This window comes from Centruroides vittatus, unplaced genomic scaffold, assembly GCF_030686945.1.
Source record: "Centruroides vittatus isolate TY-2023 unplaced genomic scaffold, ASM3068694v2 scaffold_752, whole genome shotgun sequence".
NCBI lineage: Eukaryota > Metazoa > Arthropoda > Arachnida > Scorpiones > Buthidae > Centruroides > Centruroides vittatus.
The window spans coordinates 2059046-2083844 of NW_027122716.1; the positions used below are offsets into that span (position 1 = coordinate 2059046).

Below are 24799 nucleotides of genomic sequence, written 5' to 3' on the forward strand. Positions count from 1 at the left end.
AAATTTCTCAACCCTAAACACAATATTAAACTGCATGTAAAAGCATCACAGAGAATTAACTACGATTGGCCATTGAACACTGTTTATCGCCTTCAAGTTTTGCCCCTTCAGAATGGTAACCTTTATATTGAGCAGTATCCCATGCATGCAATGCAATGCAGGGGACACTCATGTCCTGTACAGCATGAGTATTTTGTACAGTACAAATGCAGCGCAAAAGATGTCATAATAGTGAGTTTTAGTACTAATATCTTTTTACAGAAATAACTTCCTCGTATTCTAAAATGTCTCCACACTATGCCAGATTTGGTACATTTGGACTGTTAAATATCTTTGTTGACAACGTTGAATAGGGTACTCTAATTACGATCAAAATTTTGTAATAAATCTATTTTTTAAAAAAGTGTCTATTAAAACAATATGAATTATATTTTTTTGATCTCAATACATTCTAAAGCCAACTTCTATCATTGCACTGTACATAATTGAAGTTAATATTCATTTGTGTATTTTGTATCGGTACTTCTGTATGGATATATACTATAACTTTTGCCACTAGGTATAGCCCTGCAGGTATTTATTACTAAACAAATAAATATTATTCTTAGCCTTAAAAAAGCTACGTCCAACTTATAATATTTTTTATCAGCAAAATTAATTCTATTGAAAATACTTTTAAATTATTTATTTAAAAAAAAATAAAGACTTTATTTTCAAGTCCATTCACTATTCAGAAGTCCAACTCTTTCGAGAAGTTTTCATATTAACGATTTATAAAAGGTTATAGATTCAATGAATACACAATACAATTAATTATAATAAAAAGCTTAGTTATAAGAACTCTTCCTATATTTTCAATCTTTAAATGATTAATCTAGAACTTCGTATAGATAGAAATAGTTAACTGAATACCATTTAGAAAGTGTAATTACGCGATTTTATTTCTAGATATATTCATCAAACTGTACTCATTTCATCTTATCCATAATTATCGTTTAAAGAATGAATTTGGAATGGCACTCGAATGAATTGTATTTCTTGATTGTCTTTACCAGTATCACATTTTGGTTGGTTACACCCGAAGGATTGATCAATTAGCGATTAAAAGAGATTTTTTCCATGAGTTGAACTCGAATTCTTAACGATTAAGACTCATATAAATTTAATAAATGATTTCAATGTTAATAATTAATGAAAATAATATTAGAAAAAGCGCAACAACTGCTTTTATGTATAAAGAAAATTTAAAAATTTTTAAAATACTTTTCATGAAATATATCTGATGTGATTTTAAATTATAATAATAATATTAAATTAAGAATATAATTATAGTCTTAAATTTATATTCTTTGAATTTAAATATAGAATTAAATTTGAGGTTCGAAGAATTAAAGTAAAAATAATTTAGAATATTTTTTCCTTTAAAAAATTAATATAAAACGTATTTTTCTTTAACCATTTTTATTCACTACGTAGTCTATTACATTAAAACGTTTTAACAAATTAAAAAATAAAATTTTTGTAAAAATATTTATACAGGCCTGGAGACTTTTAAAGTATAAAAATAAATTTATAAAATTAAATTTTATTTATCTCAATAGATAATTGGAAACGAAACAAAAGCAAAACTAAACAAAACGTTAGGTATCCTTTACTTTTTGCTAGTATTTTGTTTTTCTTTAATTAATTAATAAAAATTTAATTAGATATAAAACGAATATATTAAACTTCCTATACGAAAATGTTAAATATCTAGCTTAAGATAATATAATAAGAAAATTATAATTTATTAACATATTATCTTAAGCTTGATATTTAATATAATATAAAGTACATTTCAGTGAATTTATAAACCTTAAAACGAAATTTCACAATTAAAAATTAAATTTCAAAAAAAATTAATTAAATATAACAGATATACAACATTAAACATGATAATGTTATATAAAAACAAGGTTATTTTAATAATAATTTGGCCAAATTTTCAATGTAAAAAACTAACGAGAATTAAATACTAAAATGTGCCAAATAAAAAACTTTACAATGGAGAAAATCTTACGAATAATGAACTTTTTAAAATATTCTTCAATTAATACCAGTTTTATTCGTATAAAATTTAAAGAAATAAATATAAAAACGATGAAAAAAAAGGAGCGTGCAATTGTTGCAGTAGATTTTACAGACTGAAAGCTCGAATGGAAAACATGAAATATAGACAATAGTCGCAGTTTGGATAAAGCGCAGCAGCTTATCTGTCGCTGCGAGCTCGTTACCTCACAGATAGGTGCTGCAATCGATAACCTCCCACCAATTCACAAGTAGGCAGTACGTACCTCAAACGTGGACAACCGTCATATGACCATCGGCCTCCGGGCAATGATAGTCGGAGTGTTCAGTAGAAAGCTTAGAATTTCCTCCATCGAGTACTGGCAAGCCTGTAAAGTGTTGGCGGCTAGCTATTACGCTTGGTTTCGTATTGATTTTCTATTATAAAGCCGAGCTAACGTTGTTTGGTATAAATCTGTCGCCGAAAATCGTTGCAGGTAGCGGTTTTACTGAATTCCAAAGTAAAAAAGTCGTCTCTTCTTTGATGCACTCGCTGACGATATTAAACGACCCATCTTATGCAACTTATTATGGCCTAGACACAACTTCATTTCGAAAATTTCAATGCTGCCACGTGGAGTAACTTTTTATATAGCCTGGTGCATTATCAACTTTTTTTTTTTTCTTTTACAATGTAACACATTTGAATAAAATAAAACACAAGAGTAAAAGTGTCGTCAGACGAGGAGCGATTACGTCAACAGAATTTAAATAATTCCGTTGTAATTCATTAATTTAAATTTATTAACGATTAAATAAATAAATACAATATTTTTCTAATTTGAATATTATTTTTTAATATTATCGCTTAATAAAACTGTAAATTTATAGTTTATTTCTTTGGGCGTATTGTATACTGTAATTATTATCAATATTAATGTAAGCGTATTAAAAACTAAATATTTGTTACAAATGTTTGTTTGTATGAAAGAAAATTTAATATAATTTAATACTTTTAATAGAAAAATTAATAAATTTATTTAATAATATTCAAATATCTTATACTGTATATTTATATTGGGACTATATATACATTTTTTCCATTTTTTTTATAAAATGCATCGTCGAGATTTAAACTTAATTTTATTTATATTTTATACGTATTTTTTAAGGTAAAAAACATGCTTTTTCAGCAAAGTAAAATAATAAAACTGAGTTTTCTAATAATTATATTTTAAAAAAGTTTTTATATAATTAATTCGCTTCATACTTTGAATACGTTTCATAAAATAAAAATAAAATTTTGAATATAATATAATACTCGTATTTGACAGAATAATACAAGGGTTATTGTAAAAAAAAAAAACACTTTATAATATTAAGCAATTAAAAATACTTTTATAATATTCTCAAGTAGAAATGATCTTAAAGGAGACTTCCTGGAGCATAAAAAATGAAAATGTACAAACGTAAAATTTACATTCATTTTAATATTTTTAATTAATTTCGAATAAAGAAGATAATGAAAGACAAAAGATATATATATATATATTTTTTTTTTACGTTTTATAATAAAAATTGCATTCGACTTATTATAATACACGTGTTCAAACAAGGCAGATAAAATGTACTTTTATGTAACTGATGAGGTTTTTTTTTTTTTTTTCCTTTATTCTTTTTCTCTCCTACTTCTCTGGATTTTCTCACAATTGCATTTTCACCTAGATATAGCCTACAGCTTTAATCTATCGCTATCAACTGATAATTGTTTTTTCCTTCTATTATAATTTAATTAACATCATTTTATTCGTATATAAAAAGTATGTTTATGAGTGTGTTAAGCGAAGTTAATGCCTTACCGATAACGAATTTAAAGCGATAAATATCGATTTATTTGGACTAAATACGTAAATATTTAAACATTTTAAATATTTTCTTACTAAATTTAATGCCACATTTTATAGTTTTAGTGAAAGCGTAGACCGTTTCGTATCACGCAAAAACTTAAAAGAGTGTATCAGATATTTAAAGTTATTATTATAAAAAAATTTTTTAAGTAGTTTGGTTTGGTTGATTTAACAGAATTTTTCATATTATTTATAAACATACGGAGAAATGGATAGGTTTCATAATTAAAAATATCACCTGCTTCAATCAGGAAAGTTCACGAATGGAAAGCGTGTGATTTACAAGAGTCTATGCATGCATCTTAGAGCAGCAGCGAATAAAGCTATCGATCGAGCGAAGAAATGAAGACCAAAACAACGAAACACCGAAGAGAAACCCAGGATGAAAAGACGCAGAATAAGAGGAAAAAAAAAGAATGTTTCTCCCCCTTTCGCTTGTTGGTTTGTTTGTTTGCTTTCACAGAGTATATTCTCAGTCTTTGAATTTCCAGCTGATGTGTTTCACGAATGAGATTTCGTGGAAATCTAGAAAAGGAACGATAAATATAGGCGCTGAAAATGAGAATTTGAGACGAAAATGAAAAAGAGATTTGATATAGATGCTATTCAAATGATTCTCTTTTATAAGTAAAAAGGTAAAAAAAAAAAAAATATATATATATATATATATATATATATAAAGTTATTTTACAATATACAAATCTACAACAATTATTTTATTTAAGCTGTAAATATTTATGAATTATTTAATTATAATAAACAGCTTAAAACCTCATTAAAATAGGCCCAATTTAACAATATAATTTGAAATTTATATATGTATATTATAACTAAGCAATTACAATAATAGTAAATTTCTATACCAAATTAAACGTGATAGAATTACGAAAATCATTTATATTTATATACGTGTAACATTTATATATTTAAATATCTTCGACTGTAACATAGTTTATATAAAGTATTATAGCTTCTTATTTAGTTCTATATGGTATTCTCCTATAGATTTACATTCAGGAGGTGAATATAGACCTAGACAAAAATGTAAAGGTAACTTAGGATAATCAATAATTTTAATAAACTGTATAATCAATACTTATGCATTCTAACATTATATTAAAACAGCGATAATACAGCCAGTGTTTAAGAATTATTGGAAAATATAAATCGATATAATCTTAAAAAATGAATAGAATTTATGTATATTTGTCTTGTATGTACGTATGTACATACAAGACAAATATACATAAATTCGAAAAGACGTCTTGTATGTACGTAAAACATAAGATTTATGTCTTATGGTGAACGTCCCTATGCAGAGATTATATAAATTTATAAAAATAACTGAATAAATGAAATGATTAAACATACGTAAACGTGGAGAATTCATTCAAATAAGTCTGTAAATAATAATACGAACTGAAAATCGAATCTATTCTTATCAAAGAACGAAATAACCTACTTTAGAACAATAGAATATTGTGAATTCGTGACTTTAAAAATGAATTTTAAGACCCATCTTCAACTATTGACAGATAACAATACACAGAAGCAATCAAATCTCCCTTCTTTATTGAAAGGGCAAACCATTAACCTTTTACTCAAATATAATCAAAGAGTGCAAGTACTTTAAAGGTCAATGGTTAGTCAATATGGCGCCAACTTCCATTATGTAAGAAAAGAAACGAGTAGTAATAATAATAATTTTTAGTTAAAACGTATGCTGTGTATTTAAAAAAATAAAGGAAGAAAATTTTTAAAAAAATATGATGGAAATTGTATTCTATAAGCTTTTTATGAGTTGCATAAAAATCGTATTATGGGTTTAGATAGTGAATGTTACGAAGAAGACATTCTGTTCCCTCATAAAATGGTAGCAAATTAGACTTTTTATATTACATTTAAACAACTTATTTTAAGAGAAATGTAATAATAAATTCCAAGATCTTTCTATATTACGAGGAAATAAAAGTTTTTGCTACGGTTCATAATATCAGCTAAGCTAAAATTGAACGTATTAAATTTCTTTAAAATCACACTGAATTTTTATGATTTACAACAATATATTCCTATTTTATATAATAAAACTCGATTAGTTATACACAAAACTACGCTATTAAGAATATTCTTGCACTTAATTAGATTAGCGCCGAGTGGATTTAATGAAAATGATCCTTAGAAAAGGATAACAAAAAGCGTTAATCATGATTTAAAATCGAAATATATTACTAAATTACCTTCTAAATACACGCTCGACAGTAAAGAAACGGGTTATTTACGACAGTTTTACAGCGTATTCCAATCAATACTGTTCTGGATTACGACCATAAGTCAGCAACTGATCTCCATTCGGCCACGCAATCCTCTAACTTTACTTGTTAAACATGTGATTCATCAAAATTGTAGTTATTCAACGATTACTAGATACTAAACAATGCCATAGCAACAAGCCTGTTCAAAGTAGCCTAGATTATACACACACACAAAAAAAAAGAAGCTATTTTCCTAAGTTATGACTTTAATCGCCTCTTCTTCGCATAAAAATTTAATTATTAAAGTTGAAAAGGTTTAAAATATTAATCACAATGCTCGCTATTGTAATTCATAAAATAACGAACAGTTTAACAATCTTCACACCCTTCAAATTAGATACATCCTTTATACTTACCTCTAAATAGCGGACAAACTTCTCGGTGCCGATGATGTCCGCTATTCGGAGGTTATACTGTATTTTAAAAATGTATAAGAAGGAAATGTGATAAAGTTTAAACATAAATTTCGAATTATAAATTATTTCAAGTTTTTGAATTCATCGTTCGGTAGGTAAATCTATATTCATAACGTAAGAATCTTTTATTTTAAGGTAGAAATATTTTGAAAGTTTTCTTTTTTGCATTTTCAGCTGATGTAATCTTTCATGATTTCTGACCATAATATTAGCGATTTGAATGCAGATCGTTAGAGCTGCAGTTGTTGCAAGTTCTTATCGAATGTTCGCTTGAAATTTGTTCGCCGATCTTTGATACTTAACATTCTAACTTCTGAGTTACTTAGCCCCTTATCGTTGCAAAACTTGCTGAACTACTGAAAGAATACTGATTATAAATGGGAACTTTCAACTCGATAGGTAAAAGAAGAAATGGGTTGCTTGTTATAGATTTACATGGAAATGCTATTAACAATGATGATATTTTAATTCAAAAATGCAAATTATAACTCGCTAAATACGGATGAACATATAAGCATTAAGTCTCTAATTTTAATTATTTTAATGAAAATGTTCTTAAAGTTTTTTTTTAAAATCAATACGTTACATGCAAAATATATTTCTATCGTCTTTATAATTATGTAGTCTAATCATTGCTTGGCATTTTTATTTTTCATTTGTAATATTATAAAATGCTGTCCAGAAAATAAAGATAACATACTCACGTCACGAACAGTACGAGTATTGAATTTTTATTATGTAATAAATGGGATTTTCTTCGTGTTATAGCTAATCATTTACAATAAGAACTTACTAAAAACAATACATAAATGAAATTTATAACGGGATCTGTTATAAATATACATGAATTTTATACAGGTTAAATAATGTTAACCCGTAAAGGTAAGAATTCGAAAATTTAGTTGATAAAATATTTTAAATTGGGATGTGCAATATTGAAAAATATCGCGATTCTACTAAGCAATTTTTATTATTTATTATTGTTTTCTTATAAGTCACTTCCTTGTGTGTGTATGCTTGTGTGGGTGTATGTGGCTTCCTGGACGTAAAGAAGCCACACACAGAAGAAAAAATATAGACTTTATGTACAGGTGATGTTAATTTTTATTTTCTATTAAAGCATTACAATATTTAGCAAACTGCATATTTTTTTTCACAATGAATTGATTAAAAAATACAATAATTTAATAGTAAAAATGTTTTGAAATGCAATATTTCGTAGAAAAACTTTATAAAAATACAGTTTTTATGCTTATGAAAGTAATTATTATTTTACGGACAAGCAATAATGATTTTATTGGAGGTATTGTTCGTTCTATTGTTTCGTTAATGAGAGAGGCGATACTTGCCTATTGGCATTGTTTTGTGAACGTAAGAATAAAGAATAATTACAGTTATGTTTATCAAAACTAAATACATCCTCAGTTTGTTTGTTAAACACTGAAACCCTTTGTAAGTTTCACTGTATACATAAAAGATTAACTTTATTTTATTGTTATATATCACTTGTTATAGAAAAGAAAAACATGGAATATATTCATCATGTGTCGTTGTAAAGAAAGAGAATTGAAAATAAAAGATGAGGCATAAACTAAAGAAAACTTTTCTATTTTCAAGAACTTATTCGAAATTGCCAAACATTCCTCAAGAAATGATAGAATATAGATAGAAGATGCCAAGAATGAGTAATATTTTGAAATTCACTATTCTATACAAGAAATGATTAATGTTCTCTGTACAAAAATAGGTTTTATATTATATAAAATACTCATTAAACTTTGATTTTATTGTCTTTATATCGATCTAAGTTTAATTGGTCCGTGTTTACACTTTAAAAATTTAATTAGAAATAATTTTTTTAATGTCTTTTTTCGACTTTAAAGTCGTATTGTAAATTTCTGAATTCTTCGTAAAACTGATGAATGGGGCCTATTCAATAAAACGAAATTGAAATACCGATTCGAAAGAGATAACAGCAATTATCTATAAGCAATAACAAATGCAATTATACGGGATTTTAGAATGAAATAAAAGAAACGAAATAGGAGATCGATTTTTTCCTTCCACACTTTCAGTTCATTCGTTCAAAAGTCTGGTGTCACGTCTACCCTATAATCAATGTAGCGAGCTGGAAGGCTCTAGATAAGACTGGTGACAATATATACTGTCGACGTAAATCACACGTGAGACGTGACAATTGTCATTGAACAGGCGACGGTAAGCCGCTCTTTTATTTTATAACCGGAATTTTTTCCTTCTTCTTTCAACCCTTTTACGAGTTTGCAATATTCAACCGCTTATTTGCATTTCTGTAATTACTCAAACCGATTTAGAATATAGAAATAATAGGGCGATCTAACACAGGAGAGAACTGTTTAAAATGTCTCTCTCGTTCTCGATAATGACCATTTGTCTAACCTGATCTATGATGGATTCTTTCATACTCTACGCCATTATCCTCTGTCACACTTGGTAAAGCAAAACCACATTTTAGATTTTCAATTTCTTTTCTTTTTTACTTTTTAAATGACATTAATAAAATGGAAAATCATTAAAAGTATAATTATTATGGACATATTTTCCAACATTACACGTTTATTTTCGTCTATTAACTGGAATGGGTTAAGACACGACCTATCATTTCTCTACATTTTTCTTTCCATTGAGCTGAATCGAAGATAATTTTCTTTTAAAACTGCTTTTGAAAGCATTAAAAATAGAAATATGTGATGAAAAACTTTATGATATCTTACTTTTTCTTTTAACTGCAAACATAAAATTAATCTGTAGATAGCCTATTTAGTTTTATATTTTTCATTATAAAACTTCTATAAAAATGGTTTTACCTCAATTAACCAACTAATCAAAAGTTTTATTTCTTTACAAGGCATTAAAAAGTGATGCCAACACATCAATAAATAATCATTACTTATTTAAAAACAAAAAAAGTGAGCTTAAGATGTTAAATGAACGAATTAATCGTTTCAATAAGATTCCCTTAAAACATAACATTAATTTTCAAAATATTCTATTATAAAATTTAATTTAATTTTATAATATTTTTCACTAAATTAATTCGAGTCTTTAAATCTAAAACTTCAAAAAAATTTTGATAAAAATCAGTTATAAGCTTTCAACAAGTAATCATCAGCAGCATTAAGGAATACGTTTTTAATTTAAAAAAAAAAAAAAATACACGAAATTAAGACATTTTTATGTTTATTTTATGTATTTTATTCAGTGTAAAATCTTCAGCGTACATCTCCAATAGATTTCTTCAGTTAACGACTTGAATATAAAGAAGAATCTCTTACAACAGAATCTAGTTTAAACTTCAAATGCTACAAATCATCCGATACAAACTGTTAAACAAGATAATTAAGCAGTATAAAATTCAAAAAGATTTTAAATTTTTATACACGGTTTATAAGGATTTTTTTAAAATACCATTTACAAGTATAATCGGAACCAGTCAGGCATTTTATTATTAAGGAAAGTGGTCGGAGTATTTAAAAGAAATCGCTTGTATTTATGTTCTTAGAGTGGCATTCATTAATGAATTCGCATTTATCTTGTATTTTTGTAAACGTTAAACAAGGTTTTCCTGTTTATAAAATTTATTGAAAATTTTTCTCCAAACAAGAATTAACATTTAGAATTTATTGTAAAATATTTACGTAAATAACTTTACAAAGTTATCAGTATATTTTGTACTTCAGACTACAGTAGAATTATTATTTTTTATATATTTCATAAGGAAGCTATGAGAATTCCATGCAATTTAATGGTAAATTTATGGAGTTTTTTTACAGGATATTCAAATAGAATTATTCTTATATATTTTTTATAAACTTTATTATTATTAATAATAATTGAAAATTCATAAATAAGTGAAAAATTAACAAATAAAACAATTTTTATTAAAATGGACAATGTTAGAGCGTGGAATTTTTAAATAAGTTATAATATCTGTAATGACTTTTGAATAAAATCATAAAGGGGCTATATCTCAGAAGTTATTTTGACAAGACAACAACATACGACCATCCTAACAGCTTTAAAATTTGTCAATGAGGAGGTTGCACTACCGCTTCAGGCCGTTTTAAGGAGTGGCATATAAATTTTTAGAAGGAATTTGGGTTATGGAGGCAAGCTTTAATGCTATTTTACGACCGGATTCTTATACCCAGACTATGCAATGAGATCCTAATTTGTCTCCATGTTGAATATAAAAGGAATAAATACTATTTTTGGATGATATTTATCATATTACACCAATAGAACTTTATATACGAGATTAAGAATTTAAGTTATAATCGCATGTTTTATAAACTATATTATTATTTTGTGTGTATTATTGTATACATTACCATCGTGGGTTAAATGTTTAAAAAATATTCTCCTTTGAATGTATCCTTTGGTCTATCCGAAATTGCAATTAAGATTCTCAAATTTCTTATTAATAATTTTAACTATAGGTTTACACAGAAAGTTCTGTAATAATTTGGCAATAAATTCTGATAAAATATTAGAAAATGTTATCACTTAAACATTAGACAATTAATCATTCCACTGCATCATTTGTTTAAAAACTTAAATACTGAAAAATAAAATGTTGAAGATTTAGTAAATTTATTGAAAATATTCTAAAAGAATAGCAAGAAATGAAGCTCAGGTTCGTAAAATGTCTTCAAATAACGATAAGAAATCTACACCTTCAATAGGAAAATGTATCGGATGTCTTTTAGTTCATTGATTGTACGGGGCATTGTACCAAATTGTGAGTTTCTCTCAAGTTCTTTGTCTACCATTATTTGAATATATCACTGATAAATTCAAATTCTATATTAGAATATTTGAATATTTCTTTAAAGTTACACGATATTATTTCAGTGTTAATACATAAATTCCATAAAAGAATAATATCCTTAATGAAGGGTTAAACGTTTCATGTTTGAGCTTTCACCTTCTCCAATGAATTATTAATGAATTCGTTACGTTTTGTATGAGTAGTTGCGAAATTTTTTAAAATTTTAATTTAAAAAAAAAACACTCGCATTTTATAATTTCTACACGGAAAAGACTACGTTAAATTTTAATTTAAGTAAATTCGAAAAACAATTGCGTATCATCTCAATTATTTCTCCTTTTATATTTTATTTATTTTATTTTTTAAAAAAGGGAAAAAAATCAATTTACTACTTTTACTAAAAGTATTATTCCTCGACAAATTTGTTTTCTTATTATTCTAAATTACGACGTCTCATATCAACACAATTATTCGTATTCTAATAAGAATTCCGAATTTTCATATCAATTTAATATTTCTTAGAAGCTACAGGGAAAACGACTTACAACGAAAATTCAACTTTAATTGAATTACAAGAAAAAATTGTTTGCAACTACAGACTAATAATTATCGCCTAAGGAGAGAAGCCGGGTTTAAGTTCTCTGATCACGAAAGAAAATTTAATATTTATGTAGAATAATTCCACTTCCTTTTGTAGTAACATATGCAAATACAATAAAAGTAAATGTTAAATTGTTGTTAGGATAGTGGACTCATCAGTCAGACATAAAAAAAAAATGAAAAATTCAAGTCTAGAAATGAATTTTTATAAATAATAAAATTTATATAATTTTTTTAAACAACTTTTTACTCTTATAAAAAAAAACCCTTCATACATTTAAGATAATTTAATTAAAATGTAAAATATTATTACTAAATTAAATTTTGTCTTAAAATTAATTCAAAGAGGAATTTTCTTACTAAATTATTTTGGCAGATTTAAAAGAATTATCGGTTTAAAAATATAAATCTATTAATTTTTCATATAAAGTGAAGTTATGGCTTATAGTTTTTCATGTATTTATTTATTATTTATTTTTTTTTAAGTTAATAATACTGAGATATTAAGGTACTGTTTTTTAAATTTCTGTTGAGTTTAATATATTTTCACTCTCTACTAATGTCGACACGAAAACCGTTTTCAGATAAAGTGCAATTAAATGAAGGTAAAGATGCTGAGTAACGAAGGAAACGATTGGCCATCTGACTGAATTATGTATGACGCAATTTGCATCTTTTAAAGCAGTTCATCTTCTAGAATCCCATTAAAGCGCTATAATGTATCAAAGTATTCTACTGATACACACATATATATATATATATATAGAAGTAGCTATTTAGTAACATCTGAGTAGCTGATATATCAAAATATGGGCATTTTTCAGAGCCAGTTCTATGTTCTTCGTACTGACAAAATTTTAAAACTATGGCCGAATCCAAGTACTTAATTAAATTGAAAGCATAGTAAAAGAATCACATAAATTTGATAGATATGGGCATAGTTTATGATATGGATTGAGTGCGATTTGTCCCCAAGAATGACCGAGGAAGTAGCTTCTATTCTTGAAAGAAAAGACATTTTTCAAATTACGGTTCCTATATTATCCTTTGGAAAAAATATCTTATATTACTGTCCTATTTCAGTACTTTGATGGTGGATATCTATTTGATATTTTGTGTGTAGTAAAATAACAATTTAGGATGGAAATAACACTTTCAGTCTTTTATGGGAAAACTTTTTGTAATAAAGTTCATAATAGAAAAAAGAAAAAAGTAAAAAATTATGGTGTATCAACGTGAGTAGGTCCATCTTCGTCTAATGACTGCTTTAAAGTTTAGGAAAATAAAACAGAAATTTGCTATACTACTGATTATAACATTTTATTTCGTAGACATACTTGATGGTATTCAAACTTTTACTGTTAAATTTGAATAATTTCTTTGAATAATTAATATTTTTCAATATAAATGAAATAATGTTATACTTTCAACGTATTAAAAATAATTAAAACTGTATTTCAAAAGAGAGAAGAGAGATGAGAGAGAGATAAAAGAGAGAGAAAGTGCAACATTACACCCAGAAATATAATCGTAAAGAGAAAAATTTGCCCAGATAATTAAAAGAAATGACAAATTCTCAATAACTAAATTAGAATTTAACCATTTTAAAACCATTTCTACCAAGTTTTATAATGTCCTATCCCATAATAAATAGGTGTAGATAAGAGACATTTATGTATTAATTTCGTTACTTCTAATGAATCTTTCAATACAGATGAAGATTTTTATTAAATGATTGCATAAAAAAAGACTTAATTTAATCAAATTTATTGACTTTTATAGTCCTTGTGAGCTAATATTAATTCGATTGTCAGTTAATTTTACATTTATCCCTCGATTTTATTAAAAAACTATAACGTTTATATGTTATAAAATTATTCTGTGAATTAAACAATTTTAAATTGAATAGTTCTTAATATATTTTTTAAAATTATTATACTATTTAAATTATTTTTATTTAATTATTTTAATTAAAAATTGTCATGTATTTAAGCCCAGAATACCAGATACATCCACAATTAATTAATTTAAACAGAAAATAAATCAAATAAATAATTTCTTTTCTAATTATTATAGAAAATATTTTATATCGTGGACAATAATGTTATTCGTATATTCAAAGTGACGAATAATAATTTAAATTTACACTTCTTAACCGTGTAAATTGCCGTTTCAGATCAATTACATCTCGATTATATGGTGTGATGATTCGGTTAAAATACAATCACGTTATAGCATCAACTAGATAACATTTAGTTTCGTTCTTAATCTAATGGAGAACGGTAGAAGTAAAGCTTCTCGGAAAATTTATAATCATTATCGATTCAAAAATTAGCATCAGATAATTGGAAATGAATTGTAAGTACCTGAATATTGATCATTTTTGAATATTCTTTCCTATTTTATTTCGGATATTTAAATAGAATTAATGTAAAACTGTCTACAACTTACACTTCGATCTATTTCATTAAAATAAAATTTTATATAATCGAACCTCCGATAACGGCCACCTGTAGACGGCGGCCACTTTTTCAGGATATGTTCTGAATAAAAACGCATACAAAGTAACCTCCAAACAAAGGCCATCTCCGAACAACTGTCACTATTTTTAGGTTTGTATATACAGTAGACCCCTATAACACGGTAGATACATTCCGTGTTATATGAATCCGTGTTGTACGAGTCACTTAAATACATGAGCCAATCACAGCCCGTGTGCACGGCGTGTATCTACCGTGTTATGGGGGGTCTACTGTATTGTATAACATAATTTTCTTGAAATCGTCCTAAATTTACCCGGAAAAAAAACAATATTTTAATAAAACTAATAACGTTTTAAAAGTATTATTTCCGTATAAATTAATGAAAGCAAACGTCTAAAATAAACCTTAAAAGAGTTTAACTTATGTCGAGCGTCATTATACCATTCTCTGCTATAGACCTATGCTACTCGTTGTTAAAGATTGTAAGTCTGATTGTATACGATGTTTTGTAACGAAATGGATACTTTAAGTTAAAAATCTTTTCTTTCCTTGTCAAATAATACATCACTGTAACGAACACTTAAGTTTAAAAATGATTCTTTTGTCGTTCATATGACTTGTCTTTTATATGTTACATCAGTAGAAAGGTTCTCGGATAAGAAGTCATTTCTTGACTTCCTTCGTTGTATTTCCTGTACTCAGTGCCTTGTTCACTGACTTCACTGTTTTCAAAACAGATAAGAAAACTAAAGAATGTTAATTTTCAGAAATTCTAAGGTCAAATTATCCTGAAAAACAATCTTGAATACGCTTCTGTGAATTAGAATAAATGGTAATTGTTATTGTGCGAGTCCTTTTAAATGAAGTTTCAGATAAAGATAGAAATATTTTTTCAGTGATTTAAATATAAAATATAATATTTAACTTATATTTTATTTATTTATTATATTATTATAAAATATTTATATTTTTAATTATAAATAACACGCCGATTCTTAAATATTTCGTTTATCGGAAGTAATTGTGTTTAATTATTTGTACTCAAATTTATTCTGTTTAAAAAAAGTGTATACGCAAAAACCTGTCTAAAACGGAAAAAAAATATTCGGTACCGTACGATTCCGGTTTACACAGGTTTTACTATATATATTTATGTTAAAGTTGTTAAACTAAAAATAAATCAACTATTACATATATAACTGTAAATCGTCAATACAGCAGTTTAACAGTAAAACAGATGTTTCTGTTGAAGAAAAATAGCAAACAGAACGATAATGGATCTTCCATGGAATTTTTATAATAGTTCTCTATCTAAAAATGATTTATATACTCATGAACATTCAACATTACATGTTAAATATTGCTATTGAATGGATTTATCGAAAAAAATGCTGTTTTCTAAGAAAATGTTCTCCTCCTGAAGAAGAAAAAAAATCATAAAATTTCGGTTCAAACGTATAGTATATATATATATATAGATTATTTATAGAAAAGTTTCTTTTTTTGGTCTAATATTTCGCTTTGAAGACTTAGAAAAAGTTAAATATTTTAAGATAGAAATATGACTTAAGATTCAACACACGAAGCCAAAAGAAATGGCAAAAATCTTAAAAATTTATATATATTATTTTAAATTCTAACAGCGTAAAATAACACAAATTTCCAAGTATACAATTAGAACTAAATTATTTTTTTTAACGTAAAACTTTTAACAGACAAATTACTTTTTTGGCAATAAAAGTTTTACTTTGTTTTTCCAATGTATCCATCGAAACTTCTATAGGAAATCCTGTATAAGAAGCATTTAAAGATACGGTTACCATCAACTCAATCAAGATCAAGAGACGTGGTTCATTCAATAGGCTATTTAAACTGACGTGGTCCAACAATAATCCCGTGATGCACTGCAAACTGGCCATTCGGATAGCCCTTATCTGTTGGCTGCGGGTGGTACATTCACCGTTCAGATTAAATGCTATTTAGTGGGTTACAACGATACGCTTTGCTCTACTAACTACAACCATGAAGTTCATCCACGTTACTATTCCTCCTTTATTTCTATATATAGTTATTAAAATAAATCTATAATTATAAGCCTTTAAGTAGGGGGGAATACAAGAATTTTCTTCGTGGATAGAAGGGTCAGCAGATCCCGTATCTAGTTTAAACCAGTCCCACTTAACGGTAAGTGTGATAATTAATAGGTAGTTTGTTAATTGCCGCACATTCTAGCATCGTTTGGCCTTGACATCGATTTACTAGAAGCCAGACGTCAACAATTAATTAAGACAATTAACAACGCCACACGCCAGGAGGGTGGTTGTGGTAGCAGTTGCTATGGTGACGCCTCGATGTTGCCTCGCCGTCTTGCTTGCCAAAGATTTAAGTGATAGTTAGGAAAAGAGTAGGAGGTGACTATTAACGAGAGATATCCATTATGGATGGAAACTCGTGTTGGAATCAAACACCTGGATTTTATAGTAGTCTATTTAAAATAGATTTTTCCTACCGACAAAAAAAAAAATATATAAGAGAATTGTCAAATATAAAGCCCAAAACGTGATTTTTAACAGTACAATTTTATAATTTTTCACGCTAATTTAATTATTTTTACGGATCCAATGACATCCAATATAGGCCTTAACGTTTGAAATGACACAATAATACGTAATTATATTAATAAATAATTTAATTTACAAAATTAATTATTATTAAAAGTAACAATTTTTAATATTATTTATTCATTTCTATGTATTACAAATTGGAAATGAAAAAGTAAAGCTGCATTAGTACGGAAAATTGTTATCATGAGTTAAGGTCTAAGTGTGATGATTTCAGTTAAAAATTCTGTATAAATTTAATAAATACGTTTTAATTGAGATAAATTATATAGTTTCCATCTTATATTCTTATATTTTATATAGAACATTAATACATGGATGTACAGTACTGTATAGTATATCAAAGAAGTAACATAACTAGAGTATAATTTCACAAAGAAATGATACAAATATAAATAGTGGCACGTTATTCTATGGGCAAAAAGGGTAATTACTTGGGGACCCCAAACTAATATAAAATATTTCCCTCAAAAAAACTCCCTCGAAGAACAATGCTTGAAGCCATAACACGCCATTGAATACAAGAAAATTCTGATATATATTATCTACATTAAAACCTCTTATAACTTCTCATAAGATTTTTAATATATACTTTTTGCTTCATTCTTATTGTTTGCGTATAAGACATTATAATTATATTTTAAATAATTTTCATTTAGCTTACATCTACTTAACAGATTTCCCTATTCATCCAATATTTTAATGAAAATTTCTCTAATGGTTATTAAATTTAATTTCGATATCAAAGTTTAAAATAAAATTACATTAAACTTTAAAAAAATTCTCAACTACGACATTATTTGGCTAATTATACAGGCTTAAAAATGTCCAAACGTATGATTTTATATTGTTATATGTTACATTATAACGCTATTTTATAGTATTATATATTAAATTGAATATATTTTAACAGTATAATTAGAATATATTCTTTTTTTTTGGCTTAGTTAAAACACAAATTATATCATCGAAAGACGTATTCTACTTTATTTTTTCAATTAATTTCTGAATTTCATACACTATAAGATCAGTTTAAAAAATAATAATAATAATTTATATAAAAATTTAACTAGATTAATTTAAATATTAATTGTACAGTATTTAAATAAATAATCGTGTTATTAATTAAATTATTTATAAATAAATAGCAGCTCAATTACTAAATAAGTTTATATAATTATCAAATAAAATATCGATTTTCAAATTTAAAAAAATCAGTAGAAATGCATTAATTTAAATATATATATATATATATATATATATATTAAGCTTAAATTTTTATTTATATTAAAATAAATAAAAGATTAAAATATTGAGAAGTTTAAAGAAGATAATATAAAAAATATATATTTTTTTTAATTTTAATGTTTTTCAAGAAAGCTTTTAACGGATTTTTTTTCCTAGAAGTAGGAATATTTTCATAAAATAAATAAAAATAAATTACATTTGAAGGATAAAAAAAAATACATTATAATGTGTAAGTTGCATTAAAGAAGTAATTTTTTTTATATTATTATTATTTATTTTACATTCTAAAATGCAGATATTTTTGTATAAAAGTCCATTTCGTATTGAATAATTTTTTTTTTTTTTTTTAATATAATATAAAGCTTAAATCGTGAAAAATTAAAACCTTTCAAAATTATTTCTTTAATAAAAGAATTTTATTGATTTTAATCAATTTTATTATATAAAGCTGAATTTGTTAAATACATTTATATAAGTTAACATTAAGTTCTATATTCTTAGCTTATTTCTTGAAAATTTAAATACAGTACATGGCTTATGTAAGAATACTTATAACTTTATTAATAACAGTTGACTTATGTAGCAATAATTAAAATATGTATAATAAATAACGTTATTTAATTATTTTCCGATACGTAATTATGTAAAAGTTCCTCTATTATTAAAATTAATAACAACTTTACTAAATTAAATGAGTAATAATCGAAAATACATGGAAACAAAGTAAATAACTCCATACAAATTAATGGTTACTTATAATTATGGTGCCTTCTATGTTGCATGGATCTTCATAGAGCCATCGAGAGCTTATAATAGAGTTCCTTTCGCTTCTTACCATCTAACTTACTGTGTTTTAAACAAGTAAATTACGTTAAATATTTGTTTATTAATAAAACTTAGCATAAAGATTTCATTTTCTGTTAGCAAATCTAGCATTATAAGGGATAGGAATCACTAGAGATACCCCCTAATATCCCAGCATAGGGAAAAATCCCCAGTTCTCCCCTCTCTCGACGGCCCTTGGATCATCTTCATGTATCTTTTTTTTTATTTTCATATCCGTTAACTAAATAAACAGAAAATACTTAGATATTACACGAAATCGGATGGATGGATCCTCAAAAGTTGGATTTAGTAGGAAACTTGAAAGAATGGACACTTTCAAGAATAGAAACGTAATAAACTGCTCTACAGACTTACCAAGAAGTCATAGAACTCGGAATCACTGTAAATTGGGAACTAATCGATCCGGAAACCCGAAGATTACATCCGCCAAAAACTGGATTTTTGACCAATCTTAAGAGATTTTCAATTCCTTCACATATGAAAGCCATGCTACGCGAGTGGATAATTAAAAAAGAAAAAAAGAAAAAAGAGCATGTAAACTTGTAATTATAAAATTATTAAAATACTGACGTTGCATATTGCAAAATTTAAATATTTCGCTTAAGTTCTTTTTTTTAATAAGCTAAATGCATTCAAATCACAGATTTCCTAAATGAATAAGTTTGATAAACACGTTTTTAATCATAAAAATTCTTAAAATAAAAGAAAATATGTTATAAAAACAATGATTAATTCTATATTTTTTCCCCTTTTCCAAATACATTCAATCTTTTAAACTCTTCAAAACAATAACTTCGTTACAACCCATTAAAGCAATTAATCTCTGTTTTATGATACTAAAATATATTTTTAAATTAAGAAAAATAAAAAAACAGAAGTGGAATTACGATATTAAAACATCTACAAAACGTGATTTATTTTAAAAATAAACAATATAAATTAAATATTTGATTAATTACGTGGCTAATGTAAGTCTACCAATTATTTTCTATCTTCAATTAAGTTAGAAATCCTTATATATTTTTTTGTCAGTAGAGTAGATCTACTTATTCGATCTTACTAAACGTTCCGGCTGAAGAAGAGCATCTGAAAGAAACACGTGTAACAACTAAAACCCCACCTTTGTCCAGCCACCTAAATGCACCAAACAAGTTTCTTTCTGTCGATTGAGTTTTATTGATTTCCGTCCACTTTCCAAAATAAAAGTACAGAGAAGATATCATTTTAACTTTAAAAATTAAAAAAAAAAATGTCAGAATTAGCATTACACATTTGCTTAACTTTCTAGACGATAGAGAAATCAATAAAAAATCGAAAATCCATAAAATATCTTCCCACACCGTGACATAAAGTACACCGAATATATCAATTTTTACATAATATAATATTCTTTATTAATGCATAAAATATCTTGGGAATAAAAACATATCCTACAATAAAATTCAGCTATTTAGCATATTTAGATTCAACGTAGGGAAACGTGATTTAAATATTTACTTAACAAATAAATTTCTGTTACGTTCTTCACTCGACCAAGAAATAAAAAGAAAAATAATAAATAAATAAATAAACTCTGTCGTCTTATAAACATAATTTTGAATTTACTGTTGAACAACGTTGCATTTATCATAAGAAGTTTGTTGCAATTCAAAAATATAAAGAAAAAGTTAACAATGCTGTCGTTTTGGAATTCATAAAATTTGTTTGATCCTTGGAAATATGAAAATAATATTCTGTGGAAAGAATAAAAGTAGAAGCAAGGAATTCCAACGATAATGAAATTCAGAAACAGTCCATGATTTAAAAAAAAAGAGCTTGAGGCTTTCTATAAAAGATTATCTGACGTTTTGCTTGCATGAGGCCAAGGAAGACAAATGCGATGTGTTGTCGCCTTGTGGTGTCCGCCGTAACCAACCAATAAGGTCAGATCCGGTTTAGATAAAGTTATACCAAATCTCCAACTCCATACGTTTTTAAAGTAAGTGAAGCTTCTAATTTAACTACATTCTAAAAGCGTTGCTTCTGAATGCTTCTTTATAGTTAAGGAGACCTTCCTTCTACCCGCATAACTTAAATATGCTTCTATCGACTTCTAAAAAAAAATGACCTATCATTATAATGTCTGGAAATTTACATATATAGGAGACAATTATCGAATTTTTTGAGAAGAACTATAATTTAAAATGCTTTTTGCTTGTTTTAAGTTTTATATTACATAAGTTCCCACGGTGACACGTTATCCTGTGGGCAAAATGGGCAATTGCCTGGGGCCCCCACCAGCAGGGGCCACAAACCAATCTTCTATAAGTAAATATTTTTCTTAAAAAATTTCTCCCGAAGAAAAATGACTGTACGTAAGGCCCCTTACTTCAAATTTGCCTAGGCCCCATGCCTAAGCTATGACGGGCCAGTAAGATTCCACACGTTTTGTGTTTTATGTATCAAATTTTGAACGATTTTTTCCAACTTTTCTGTATAATTTGATATAAATAACTTTATGATTTATTAACATAATTATAAAAATTAATATAGCGAGAAAAAATCTATAGATAAGATGTTATTTACAAATGTATATCAGCTTACATATATATATATAAGTTTATATATTTAAGCATTTTATATGTAAAAACGTATTCGCTAAATTATTATGTATCGTTAAAAATGGCGTTTGAAATACAAACGCCGTTATTATGCTGGCAGTAAAGGTAACGTGAGAGATCTTCTCATTTGTAAATGTCAATTAAATTATTCTAGCAACATGCGTTGGAAGGTGATGTCTTATTGCTGACATTATTATTCGAAATGAGCAGGAGTTTATCGCTTACGAGCAGGATTTTTATTAGTAATACCCGAGTCTACCGAAACACCAAACTTGTTCTGCATTGACTGCATTGATCGAATGACCATAAAAGCATTAAATTTTTGTGTTTTATACTTAATTAATCACATACGAATTGATTCAAAATAAACAAATCAATTGGCATCTCATCACTTTTACGGGTATTAAAGTAAAATATCAGCGAGAGTCACCGTAAAATTCGTAAGGGATTTTTTTACGATTTTAAAATCCCGAAAAGTATTACGAAAATTTAATATACATTGCAACATTCGATAAGTTAATTTAATGCATTCCCGTTTAGAATATAAAAGTATACTTCGAATAAAACAATAGATGAAGAGTGGAACAACATAATTATAATTTTCAGAATTCCGGCTCCCGATCGTTTACAACTTTAGGATTTAAAAAAAAAAGGCACAACGTAGGATAGTGAATCGTCCCTTTCCCCTCGGGTAAGATAGGTGAAACCTGCTTTATGTAACCCATGTGATAAAAGGGCAACCCGAGCGAAGTTGGAGAGAAGAAGCTTTTATCAGCCAACCACAAGCTCGGTGCTATAATCACAAGGGAAAAGCAGAACAGGTTCGTGTTTGACGCCCGAAAGATTTCCCGACTTTTTACAGCTTGATTTAGCAACTTTAAAAATCTTTTTATCATACTTCCATTTTGTTTTCTGCATTTTTTGATAACTTCTGTTTTCATTTCTGAACTCTAACGAGGAAATATGTACGGAATTTTCTAATGCCCGAGGCTTGAAAACAACTTTAAAACGATAAGAAAAACAAGAAGTCTTAAGAAGTCTTCCAGCTTCGCTATCTCGGTTTTTCTATCTCTCTAATTAGTACAGAAAAATGGAATATATTGATAGGAACACATAAATAATTTGCAAACCGCAGAGATTTGCTGCATTCCTTACTGTTTACATAGAATAAAATATTTTACCAAAGAATTTCGAATTATATATTTTATTTTTTGTAAAGTATTTCTTTAAAATGTCACCAAGAAATAAAAATTCGTTTTTCCTTCCGGAAAATGTTTCAAAGCCAGAAAAATAAATAACTTTCAACGATTATATGCTCTAATTTAATTAATATATTATATAGACAGTGAAGATTTTATAATTTGACAAATGTAATTATGTATCCAGTGTGTATATCTAGGATATCATTATAATATGAGCATTTACTTATTTACTTTAGAGATTTACGCTTAAATAATATTTAAAAACTGTATATCACAGACTATAATTTAAAATTCATATTATATAGATAGAAATTTTATAAATTAACGTTTAAAAATCGTGTACTGTAATGTACAACGGTATCATATTTTATGATATAATATAGGGTCTATAATACAACTGGACCATGAGAATCCGAGGAGACAAATGGGGTCTTTCTCTCCCTTGGGATTGAATAAAATATTCTACAAATTATAATCGTAAAAATGATCGAGATATGCAACCTTACACCTACACGACGTGACGTTTTGCTTGTCTTTTTGTATTCATCTCATAGCTTATTCTCTAGGCTACTCTACTTGTGAAGAAAAAACCCAAAATTAAATAATTAAATAAAAATTTATTGATATAATTATTTGTCTCCAAGATTTGTCCCTGTGAAAAATTTTCTGAGCCCATGCACTTGACTATTCATACAGATTCAAGGATAATTTTCTACGCATTTCATAAATATATTTAATACATTTGAAAATTGAAAACGTATAAAACTTAGTCACCAAACCCTTGAAACTTCAAATATATTTCCCTTTTTGTAATTTAAATAACGTTTTATTTCCATGAAAATTTATAATGGGATTATAATTTGTATTCAAGAAAAGATAAGTATTTTTAGATAATATCGTAAGTACTTTAAATCTTTTTTCTATTTATTTATTTAAATATTAAAATATAAAATAAATTATAACGTGTACAAGGTAAACGACAAAATAAATGCAATTCCTGCACACTGATTTGTTAAAAAATTTCTAAATTGCTTAAGCAATATTACTAAAGATAATATTTAAAAATCATACAATCCTGTCCTTTCGTAGGATGGTTAGCAATTAAATTACAGTTGGAAGTCCATAGAAAGGGTCAATTCGAGATTTATAACCGTTCATCCAATCAATGGCAAGTTGTGTGCGTGATAGATTCACGCCAGTTTGCTCTCAAACAATAATTTCACTCACATCATAATCCCGACGAACACATGCGACTGGCAAGGAAGCATCTGCCTTTATAGTCACGATTTGTTCACCTTATGATAAATCGACGTTTTCACTAAATTCTGAAGTTGGGATTTTTTTTAAAAAACTGTCAAATTTTTCTCAATTTACGACGAAAGCAAACTATCCAATATCATACGAGACAGGAGAGTCTACTGTTTATATGCATTTTTTTTTTTTAAGAGTGGGTCGAAGCCTGTTTTAAAATAAACACTTTCAGTTTAATTACAAGAATACGACACGAAAAACTTAATCATAAAACGTTTTTAAAGTTAAGTGCTCGACTTTAAGAATCTCTCGTTATGATGAAATAGCAACAGCTGTCAACAACACACGATGGAGTGGGATAGGAGGGACGAGCAACAGGATAGAAGAGAACGGGCAATCTTCTATGATTGTCGTCTTTAAGGGAAATAGAACGAAAGAAAGATTAAAAAAAAAAAAA

At 26.8% G+C, this 24799-nt stretch overlaps 1 protein-coding gene across 4 annotated transcripts in view; it reads right to left on the bottom strand.

The window, feature by feature from the left end:
- LOC136989690 (LIM domain-binding protein 2-like) overlaps positions 1-24799 on the bottom strand; it is a 118933-nt gene that overhangs the window by 91055 nt on the left and 3079 nt on the right. Inside the window, exon 1 of one of the 4 annotated variants that reach the window (XM_067287910.1) lies at positions 6191-6307. The exons of the other annotated variants lie outside the window; for them this stretch is intronic. The gene's annotated coding sequence lies outside the window, so the exon portion shown is untranslated. Of the gene's footprint in view, positions 1-6190; positions 6308-24799 lie in introns of those variants that run through there. 4 annotated transcript variants of the gene reach the window in all.